General features: G+C 40.7%; 1 protein-coding gene across 4 annotated transcripts in view; it reads left to right on the forward strand.

The window, feature by feature from the left end:
• Positions 1-425: 425 nt before the first annotated feature.
• The window catches only part of LOC111265388 (uncharacterized), a 66689-nt gene continuing 57761 nt past the window's right edge, over positions 426-9353 (forward strand). For 2 of the 4 annotated variants that reach the window (XM_022842005.2, XM_022842003.2), the window contains exon 1: positions 426-2164. The gene's annotated coding sequence lies outside the window, so the exon portion shown is untranslated. Of the gene's footprint in view, positions 2165-4085; positions 4521-9353 lie in introns of those variants that run through there. The other 2 variants (XM_022842001.2, XM_022842006.2) reach the window with 1 other exon arrangement.

Genomic DNA, 9353 nt, shown 5'->3' on the forward strand with positions numbered 1-9353 from the left:
AGAACGAACGCGTTCTCTATGATAACGATCCTCCCCTGCACAATTCGCAGCTTGTGGGATTCGTCGCACTGCAGTGGCAGCAGCGCCAATGAAAATCTTATTATTAGCGCACGTCGCGACATACTTCCTGTCCAGTTAGTGAACAAAGAGCTACCCTCGACGCCGCTGCCTGACGCGCGTGTCGCACGAACCACGCAAACCGCTACACCAAACGCAGCGTTGGGTAGCAATGGAGTTCTTGTAGCTGTACTGGTAACAGCGGCAATGGGGGAACAATTATTGTGACGCAGGCGCGATCGGTGACGGACGATGGCGCAGCTACCCTGAAGTGGGGAGGGCATCGACGGAGTGGTAGGGGCGTGAACAGCCCCTCACAGCGCGAAGGAGCCCCTCACGGCGAGAACGACCAACTCCGACTACAGTTGTCCAGAGCTGCACTGGCTATCATTGAATGAGTAGGCAATGCGCGATCCGCCCGGCAGATACGGTTCGACAACGTGGACAATTCGAAGGCTTGGCACGTAAAGGCTTCCTGCATGCTAGTATCAGAGCGAATGCGTCTTAAAAAGTTTTCCTTTGGCGAACACAGACACTGGAACAACGCGAGTCAAGTTGAACGGTTGAACTTAAAAACCATTGTGAACCAGAAAAATACGTGATCCAAATCCATGCATTTGAAATACTGCTTTGTTGTAGGTCCCCATATTGACACAGTATAAAGTATTGAAATTATCAATTTATTGTTTTATTATAGTCCACAGCTGCATTCATTTTGTGTGTTGATTCCGTGTATATATGAAGTTGAGTTTAAGTCTCTTCAAAGCCCTTATACAAATGGAACGACAGCAACGATGATCACCAGCGAACGAAAGGCTACCGTTTAAGGGCTGCTGTCGGTGCCCAACGGACGCATTTCTTCGTGTCACAATTCGGATTCGTTTTTTTACGTTCTACTTGCGAAAAGAAATCCAAAGGCCAAAAACCAAAAGCTTTTGCAGGCGGAGCGAAAGGTCATTTAAATAATTACAAAGCCCCAACTTCCACAAGTGGAACGCGTTCACCAGAGTACGGTAAGAGAGAGTTCGGCGGGGCTAGTTTTGTTTAGGCGTTAGTGCAAGCAGAAAAACGCCGAAGTCCGTGCGTTTAGAACGTCTCCCATTCTCTGGGCGTCCGAGGCACATTGGGCGTACCAGCAATGGACATACCTTATGCCTGCTGCCGTACCGCGTTTTCGATAGAGACTGTGGTTCGTAGTTCTTAGTTTGTCCTGGCACGATGCCCTGACTGAAGCTAATCCACTGCGAAACGACGATGATCACGAAATTGACCACACTAACGAAAACTCGAAAAATATCAATACCATTCGGTAATAATTACAAGCAGTGCACTACTAGTAGATCGTAGACCGACTACTAAGATCCCATAGAGGACATCGTGCTCACTGCTACGGCGTTGTAGTTGTGGCCCCATCGGTTTATTATTATTATTTGGACTATTATACGTTGAATTACTGGGTTTCATGAAATTGTTTAATGGTGTATATTGTTCGCTGGTACCTTGCTACAGCTTTTTTGCCCAAATCATCAAAATGATGCCAGCCTGAAAGCACGAAAAACAATTAAAGATCACTCAATGATTTGCGTCTTTCATCTGGACACCTCTCGTATATTGTCCTTTCGTGGTAGCAGCTATGAATAGCTCTAGAAGTGCCCGACTAAATATACGAGGAAAACACGGCTGTAGCATTTGTTTAGGCTACGATAATTTCTTAAATGTCTCAGATGGTCAGTTGATCGGTAGGGAATCGTGTCATTGGCTTTGATTTGATCCTCATGTTATTCTATAAGTCCCCTAGCGCTTGGGCATAATCGGACTTCGACAAAAGAAAAGGTGAACAAAAACGTAAAAGAAGCTACTTGTCTCCATTTTGTGCCTGCATCTTTGTATTTCCTACCTAAACTGTGATTACTGCAGTCGACCTATGGTGAATCGGCTTGAGCAATTTTTCGAGTGACAAATTTAACAACAGTCAAAGGATTAAGCTTGTGTTAATTTGTTTTAATGGAACAACCTATATTAAATAGACCTCTTGAAGAATTGTGAAGTGACGGGTTATAGGGAGCTATTGGACATAAGAAGACTTTACTCTTGGACATCTGCTCTGGTGAGTAAAGGAAACCAACCATGCTCCCTTGGCAAACTTCGCACTCATTAAGCACTGAGCCCTTAAAACAAAAACACTGAACACCAAGACAGATCTTTATACAAGGTGGCATAAAGGTACAAGGTGCCTATTTGAGATAGCTGTTACTCGGACTCTTAGTATAATTTGGTCCGAAGTCGTCCGAAGAAATGTTTAGCGGGAGAACGGTATAACTCGAAATATTTAGATTAACCTTGCCAGTTTGAACAATTATTAGTAAATGATTGTAGAATCGATAAATAGAACCACGGGATATACCTACATCCTATCGTCGCCGAGTTAGTACCTCTTATCTGAACTTATCGGTATCGTTGCATTGTTTTGTACTTCTACTCGTCTTTTGAGGCCTGAAAATCCAATTCTGCACCAATCCACATAAGTCGAATAAAAATCAAAGTTAACAAACATTTATCAAGAATTATATTGACTATATTGATTTTATCGAATAAATTTATGCAAGACCTGATTTAAATCGAGATAGCTTAAAATATAAAATATAATTATGTTTCAAAATGGAGGTTATTATTACTACTTTTAGCTTTTAGGTTTTTCTCGTTTTCAATGTCAATTTGGCACTAAGGTTTCACGTACTCTGTATACCTGAAAACTTACAGCCCAGCTTCTCCATTTTGACTAATGATAGCTGAATCGTTTCAGTGCCCCCACGATAATTCGTTTATCTGAATCAGAAATATTAGACAGAACATATTAGCTGTAAACGCGGTTCGTTAATACAAATTCGTACTGCACAAGGTAGCGGAAAACAGAGTTCCGATAGAAAATAAGTAACTTTAGCTGTCTTCGCGTCGTCGCTTTGTACTAAACGATCTCCTTAACTTGTCCTGATTGGTCGCAATAAAGCTGCCCTGCTTAGTACAGGGCCATTTTCGTGATGGCATAGTGGTAACGCGATTGCCTACTAATCTTAAGGATACGTTGCGATCTAAGTTTTGCTAACGCAGGAGATTTGCGATCACGTTATCCCTTAGAGAGTACTTTCACTCATGAAACGCATTTTTTCGTAAACGCTAGAGTTGCGTACAGTCATAATGATGGCTTCCTACTTCCAAACTAAGAATTTTTTTAGGGGGAGGCCTCAACACGGATTGGACGTACCTCACTAATCAGTTACATGCTATAGGCTCGCTGTACTCTAGAGTACCTCGCTTGCTTAGTGCTTCGGCAAAACTCTAGGTGACATCGTGTGTGTACGTTATATATTGTGGTTTGTGTTAGCTTTTTTAACATGCCCATAGGGTTAAGCGAGTTTTGTTTAAATTGCAAGCAGACTACGATGTTAGTATTTGAAAAGAGTTTCAGAAAGGTAGCTGACTCTGATCGATGAATGTATACCTCTACTGAGAATGGAAGTTGTCAATTCAGGTCAGCAATAGATTAGAAAATGTATAAGAACATGGTACGTTTCGGTTTGTTGTTATTAGTCTGTGAAGTCGATTTCTTTTCGTAACTCTGTAGGAATAAACATGGTTGATCTTTTTTGCGGCTGAAGCTTCCGCAGCACTTCAGTGTTGTTTTGCCGACCGAGACAACTGAGTATTTGAGAGTGTTTCGGCTATGGATCAATTAAAGAAACGTTTTCAGCGGGCGTTACATTATTATACGTCTTCCCAGGAAGTGGCACTATGACACGGGCTTTATTTCACCATCTGTTGCAGTGAAATTTAGTTGCGCTGCCATATTTAGTAAAGATGTCAACATGCAACGGACCGTGGTCGGCGGTCGACGTTTACAAAACTAGTTTTTCCATAACTTTTTTGACAGTATAATTTTTCAGCAGCAAGTAGTGCCTTAATAACTGTTTCGCTGCTACTACTATTAGCCCTGTATTTCTAATACGCCAAGCTGACGAAATGACCAAATCAGTTATTGCCACATCAACAGTTTCCGTCAGCGGAGCTGGAATACGACGAATACATGCCGTTGAACAGATTGAATGTATTTTGTGTTCAAGCAGACAATGCAAAAAACAGTGACATCGAACGCTGCAGCCGTAGGGCCTCGACTAATGACGACCTGAAGGAGAACTGTATCTGTTTTAGTATGCTAGCAGTAGTCTGCTAAGCAGACTGATCTGTGCCGAGCGTCTTTCCCAGCCCGCGCTCCCATGTATCAATGTATAGTTTTGCATGATCATCCGAGGCGATATGGCTGAAAAATATAATATCATTGTGTTACATTCGACTTTGTGATTATGCTATGGACGTATGGTGTTTTTACTTAAGTCTCTAGCGGGAACGGAGTGACGGCTTCTCTTGGAAGAGATCAAGAGAATGGAGAATCGACGAGTGAATATACGGTAAAAAAAAAAAGACCGTCTTGCATGACTCAGATAGTAAAGCTTAATTTGTGACCAGTTTTTGTTACGTTCGAATGAGAAACACAGCGAACGGATAGTATATGAACATATATTCTCAGTATTAGAATATACATCTATTGGGTTGGTGAAAAAAGCAGTGAGTGTTTTTGTAGCTAGATGGCACTAAACTCACATGTATCAGGTTATATGAGTTGCATTGGTATCGCTTGAAAGCTGAGATCTGGTAGTAATAGGTATGTAAAAATTGCTGGAATAGCTTTATTCAAACCTGAGATAGAATGACTTAAATGAACACGAATGAAAATTTGTCTGTCTCTCTCTCTTTTACAATTTTATCACGATAAAGGCACACTTGCTGCCTAGACCCATAAAAAACTATGCTGGCTGTGGTGAAAATTTGTTGTTGAAATAATGGCCCGTAGATGGTTGTGTCACCTTCGTTCAGGAAACTTCGATATGAAAGGTGCTCCTCGTAGTGGTTGACCACTTACGGTAAAAAGTTTATAAAACTATTGCTAAACTTGAAGAAGACTAGGGCACTAGACTGTTTGAAATCGTTTGAAAAAGAGCTTGATATTCGAGTGTCCCATTCGCTTTATTCACAAAACTTTACAGAGATATGGCGAAGTCGAGTTATTTCTGAAACGGCTGATGAAAACTAGATCACGTACGGCAACAATATGCAAACCACAGACTGACGCCAAGAAAACTTACGCCACATATGTTTGATGGGACTAAACAGGTGCTGTCGTCTGGGAATACGATTGATCCAGGCCTCTATTGCTAACAAAATTATCAAGGAACAGAAAAAAATCGACTGGAATTAATGATCAGGAAGACTTCGTCTTCGACCATGACAATGCCAGACCGCATACACCCTGAGAGAACTTCAATTGAGAATTGAGATGCGTTCGCCGTATAGCCCGAGTTTGACATCATGAGGCCATCTCTTAAAGCCCGCAGCCGTTTTCTTATAATAGGCACCACGGTGTAGTTCATTATGGATGAAATGAATCTTCGCTGTGTCATATGGCCGATAGCATTGTTCACTAAGAAAATATTTTATATATGCAAATATAATTCAATCTAACTTAACCTTATGTTATGAATGCGTCAAGTAACTGAACGAGCAGATTGGTCGAAGACATGTTCTTTAATTATAATAAGTTTATTCTTAGCCATTCCTATTATTTCATTAATATATATATATTACAATACTATCCTAGCGACGAAACAACGGGAAGGAGCGGAATACAAGATACGAACATTAAACATCTTTGAATTTTTCGAAAAAACACAATAATAATTTCACAATACATTAAAATCGTCGTTTAATAATTATACTGTGCTAGAAAAAAAAGCTACAGCTCATATTTAAAAATAATATACCTATATATATGCAGAGAAGTTATTAAGCCAATGTTGTTTTTTTTCAACACCTTCAAACAATCTTGTTACACTAAATATGCGCCGTTACGATCGCTGATTTTTTGCCATTTTTCCAGTAATCCCATATTCCCAGTGCGGTAAAACCTTTGCAATTTCTGGGCGAAAAATAGTGACGAGCGATTTCTCCAATGAAGCTAAATTAACACCATTTCGTTGAGGCTGAAACAGATATGATAATTAGACGTGGCTTCAACCATTTTACTAATCTGCTCCCCCTATTTGCCTCACGCATTCATAACTGTCTTGCTGTTTTATACAGATATATAAGACTAAATTAAATTGAATTATATTTGCACACATATATATGTGCAAATATTCTATCTCTATATATATAGGTAGAATATTCTATATATACATAGAATATTCTATATATATATATATAGAATATTCTACCTATATATATTCTCCTGACGGCCTTTGGCACAGCGAGGATTAATTTAATAATAGTGAACCACACTGGAGTACCTATTACAAGAAAATCGCTAAGAACTTTCATCCTTTACACATGGAAAACATTATTAACAGTAGTGCACAGCAAACATATTTAATATGATATAATATAACCGAGTTGAATATAGTTTGCTAATGTGTAGAATAGATAGACAGAGAGTAAGCACTTTTATATTTACTATCGGAGGTGATTCGCTATGGCATACACAGGGAGTGATCTGTTCCTGTGTAGATTGCAAAGCCCTGAGCGAATATTTTTATATCTAGAAGCTATGTAACACGTGTCGACAACGCGTTCTCACATACTAAAGCTACACAGCTGAACAAGCGATCTATTACCTATCCATTCCCACTAGCCAGATCTGCAAATGGGCCTTACCTGTTTGTAGACAAGCTCCCTTCCAAGTCCTAATTAAATCTCTAACGACATTTTAAGGGCGAGTGTCTTTGCTCCCAAAGCAACACGCACAATCCAATGGCTCGATGGGGCGCTAATTCAGTTTGCTTGATTTCAGAAATGGAGTGCGGCCTATTATCTAGCGAGCTCATTTACAGTGATTTTATTATCTTTGATGATGAAAAATCACCTTTAGATATTCTCTTACCCCAGCGACAGATAACGTTAACTAGAGCGTTAGACAATCATGTTACCACTTCGGTCGAAACACTGCCTGCCGAATCCCTTTGAAACAGAAAAAACCCACGGCAGAGAACTGGAACTTCCAACTGTGGGAACTTTGCTCTGAAAATAAAATGGGTCCAATATTAGGCGTTCGCAGGATATTTCCAAATCAATAACTCGTAACTAAAATATATCAAACATCGGAAAAAAACGAAGAGTCTACGTAGCGATGACAATTTCCGCTAGGTCCCGCTAGGCAGCGCGGCCACGATCCAGAGTCACAGCAGACGGTGCCGATTTCTAACAGGGTGTGTCGAACAGTTCCGCTTAAAAAGATATCATTATTATATGATAGCGCATTGTCGTATCACCTTGTGCTAGTCGGTAGTCGTGCTTAGGCCAATAGGTACTGGCGTGGTTGTAGGGATAGTAGTAGAAATAATGCTGTCGACCGTGAAAAGGTGCCCGCGCTGACCGCCAAAAGGTCAGATGATGACAAGGAAACGCGTTGGCTTTGGTCTCTCTGGCCGCGAAAATATTGCAATTTAAGTGAGTGAATGGAGCTTTCAATGAACACGACGCTTCACTTGACTACGGGCTATAGCCATAGTTGCAATGACGGTGGAGCAGAGCCCGAAGTTTGATTGTCAGCAGTATAAGATAAGAGCACACCCGGAGCTCGATAAAGTGTGAGGCCCAAGTGCGAGGTCGGTAGTCCCAAGGTCTAAAGATTGTAGCCCGCAAGCACTAAACAAGTTGGAAAGTAAAAGTGGGCAATTACAACAAAGAGAAGTAAGGTAAGTGTACAGAAGATGTTTGTTTCTTTTGTGTACCTTGTTCAAAATTGCCCCTGCGGCTGCTGTTACCGCTCTAACAAAAACGATGCCGTTTTTGCTGTCGGTAACAATAGTGAGCGAATATCGAAGCCCCCGCAGCGTCAGGTTAAAGTTATGCCTGGGCCTGACTTAACTGTCTTAGTGGCATGTCTACGACTTTCGCTGTACGTCGCTAGCTGCAGGTAACATTCGTCTATAACTATAGATGAAGTATGTTGTCACTGTCCAAACAGTGCGACCATTGAGCTCTTGCGTCAATCAAGAGTTTGGCCGGCGGCCTTGATAATGGAAATATGGTAGAAGTTTGTGATAAACCTCCTCGGCAAATTATCATATCAAGCACTGATGCTAATGATAACAAGTGCGTGGAATAGTTAGTATTACTGCAGTAGCTGGTAAAAGTGGAAGAAATAATTGTAGAACCAGGCTATGTATGTTTAGCAAAACTATACGTAAACGATCAAAGAGTAGACAATTTAGCACGCGATTTTTCTTGGATGGAAATAACTGTCGTTGGATATTATATGGTATTATATTTTTCAGAGCTTTTCACATTTGTGCTAATTTATTTGTTGCTTAGATAACGAATAGCTGTAAAATTAATAAATAGCTGTAAATAACTGATATAACGAATGTTTCGAGTTCTACTGCCCATATCGCTTTTGAGTGGCCAATAACTTCATCCGATGAGAAACGCAATGTTTTTTCATACGATCGAAAATTTAGACCATTTCACGCACCCCTAAATTTAGTAGATGTTATAAAATTGAATGAGTGAACGAAAAAAAAATGATATGTGCGAAATCGTGTTTTATTTTTGTCTTTTTACGGCATGTACACATTACTTGATAATGGCGCAGCCGAAATTGGCGATTTTTCCACTAGCATCGTTAATAATAACGCCTCGATCATTTTTGATCGCTTTCTTGGCTTCCATCATCAGCACATGCAGGCGCCATTCCGTGTACCCATACATCCAGTAATTACCGGGACATGGTCACAATGAATGATTCGACTTTGGCGAGCATCAGTGACGTCTCCTGATCATGACGATGCCGCTAAACCAAACATCATTTAACTATTGTGGTACCGTTACAACCTATAACAGCTGGTGCTGTTCTTGTCGCTACAGTCATGTCTGATGGCGATGATGCCGCTTTCGCTGCCGCGGTCTCCTTGTTGTTCCGGTTGTTATTTTTGGTGTGGCCTCGGCAGATAAATACTTGTTCCACTTTTACTTGTTTTGACGCAAAACATCGATTGGCCATACCGGCTCCCCTAGCTCTCGTCGTAAACGCTACCTTATTTGCTCTTATTAAGATGATCTGATCAGGTGCGTAACAGATAGATCGCTACAAACTGATGAGCAGCTCGGAAAAAATGGCTGACATCTGTTCGTTTCGGTTTTTTTGTCACTGTTTGTTTTTGTTTGTTTGTTTGTTTGTTTGTGCGTAC

Source organism: Varroa jacobsoni, unplaced genomic scaffold (assembly GCF_002532875.2).
Source record: "Varroa jacobsoni isolate VJ856 unplaced genomic scaffold, vjacob_1.0 scaffold_967, whole genome shotgun sequence".
Classification (NCBI taxonomy): domain Eukaryota; kingdom Metazoa; phylum Arthropoda; class Arachnida; order Mesostigmata; family Varroidae; genus Varroa; species Varroa jacobsoni.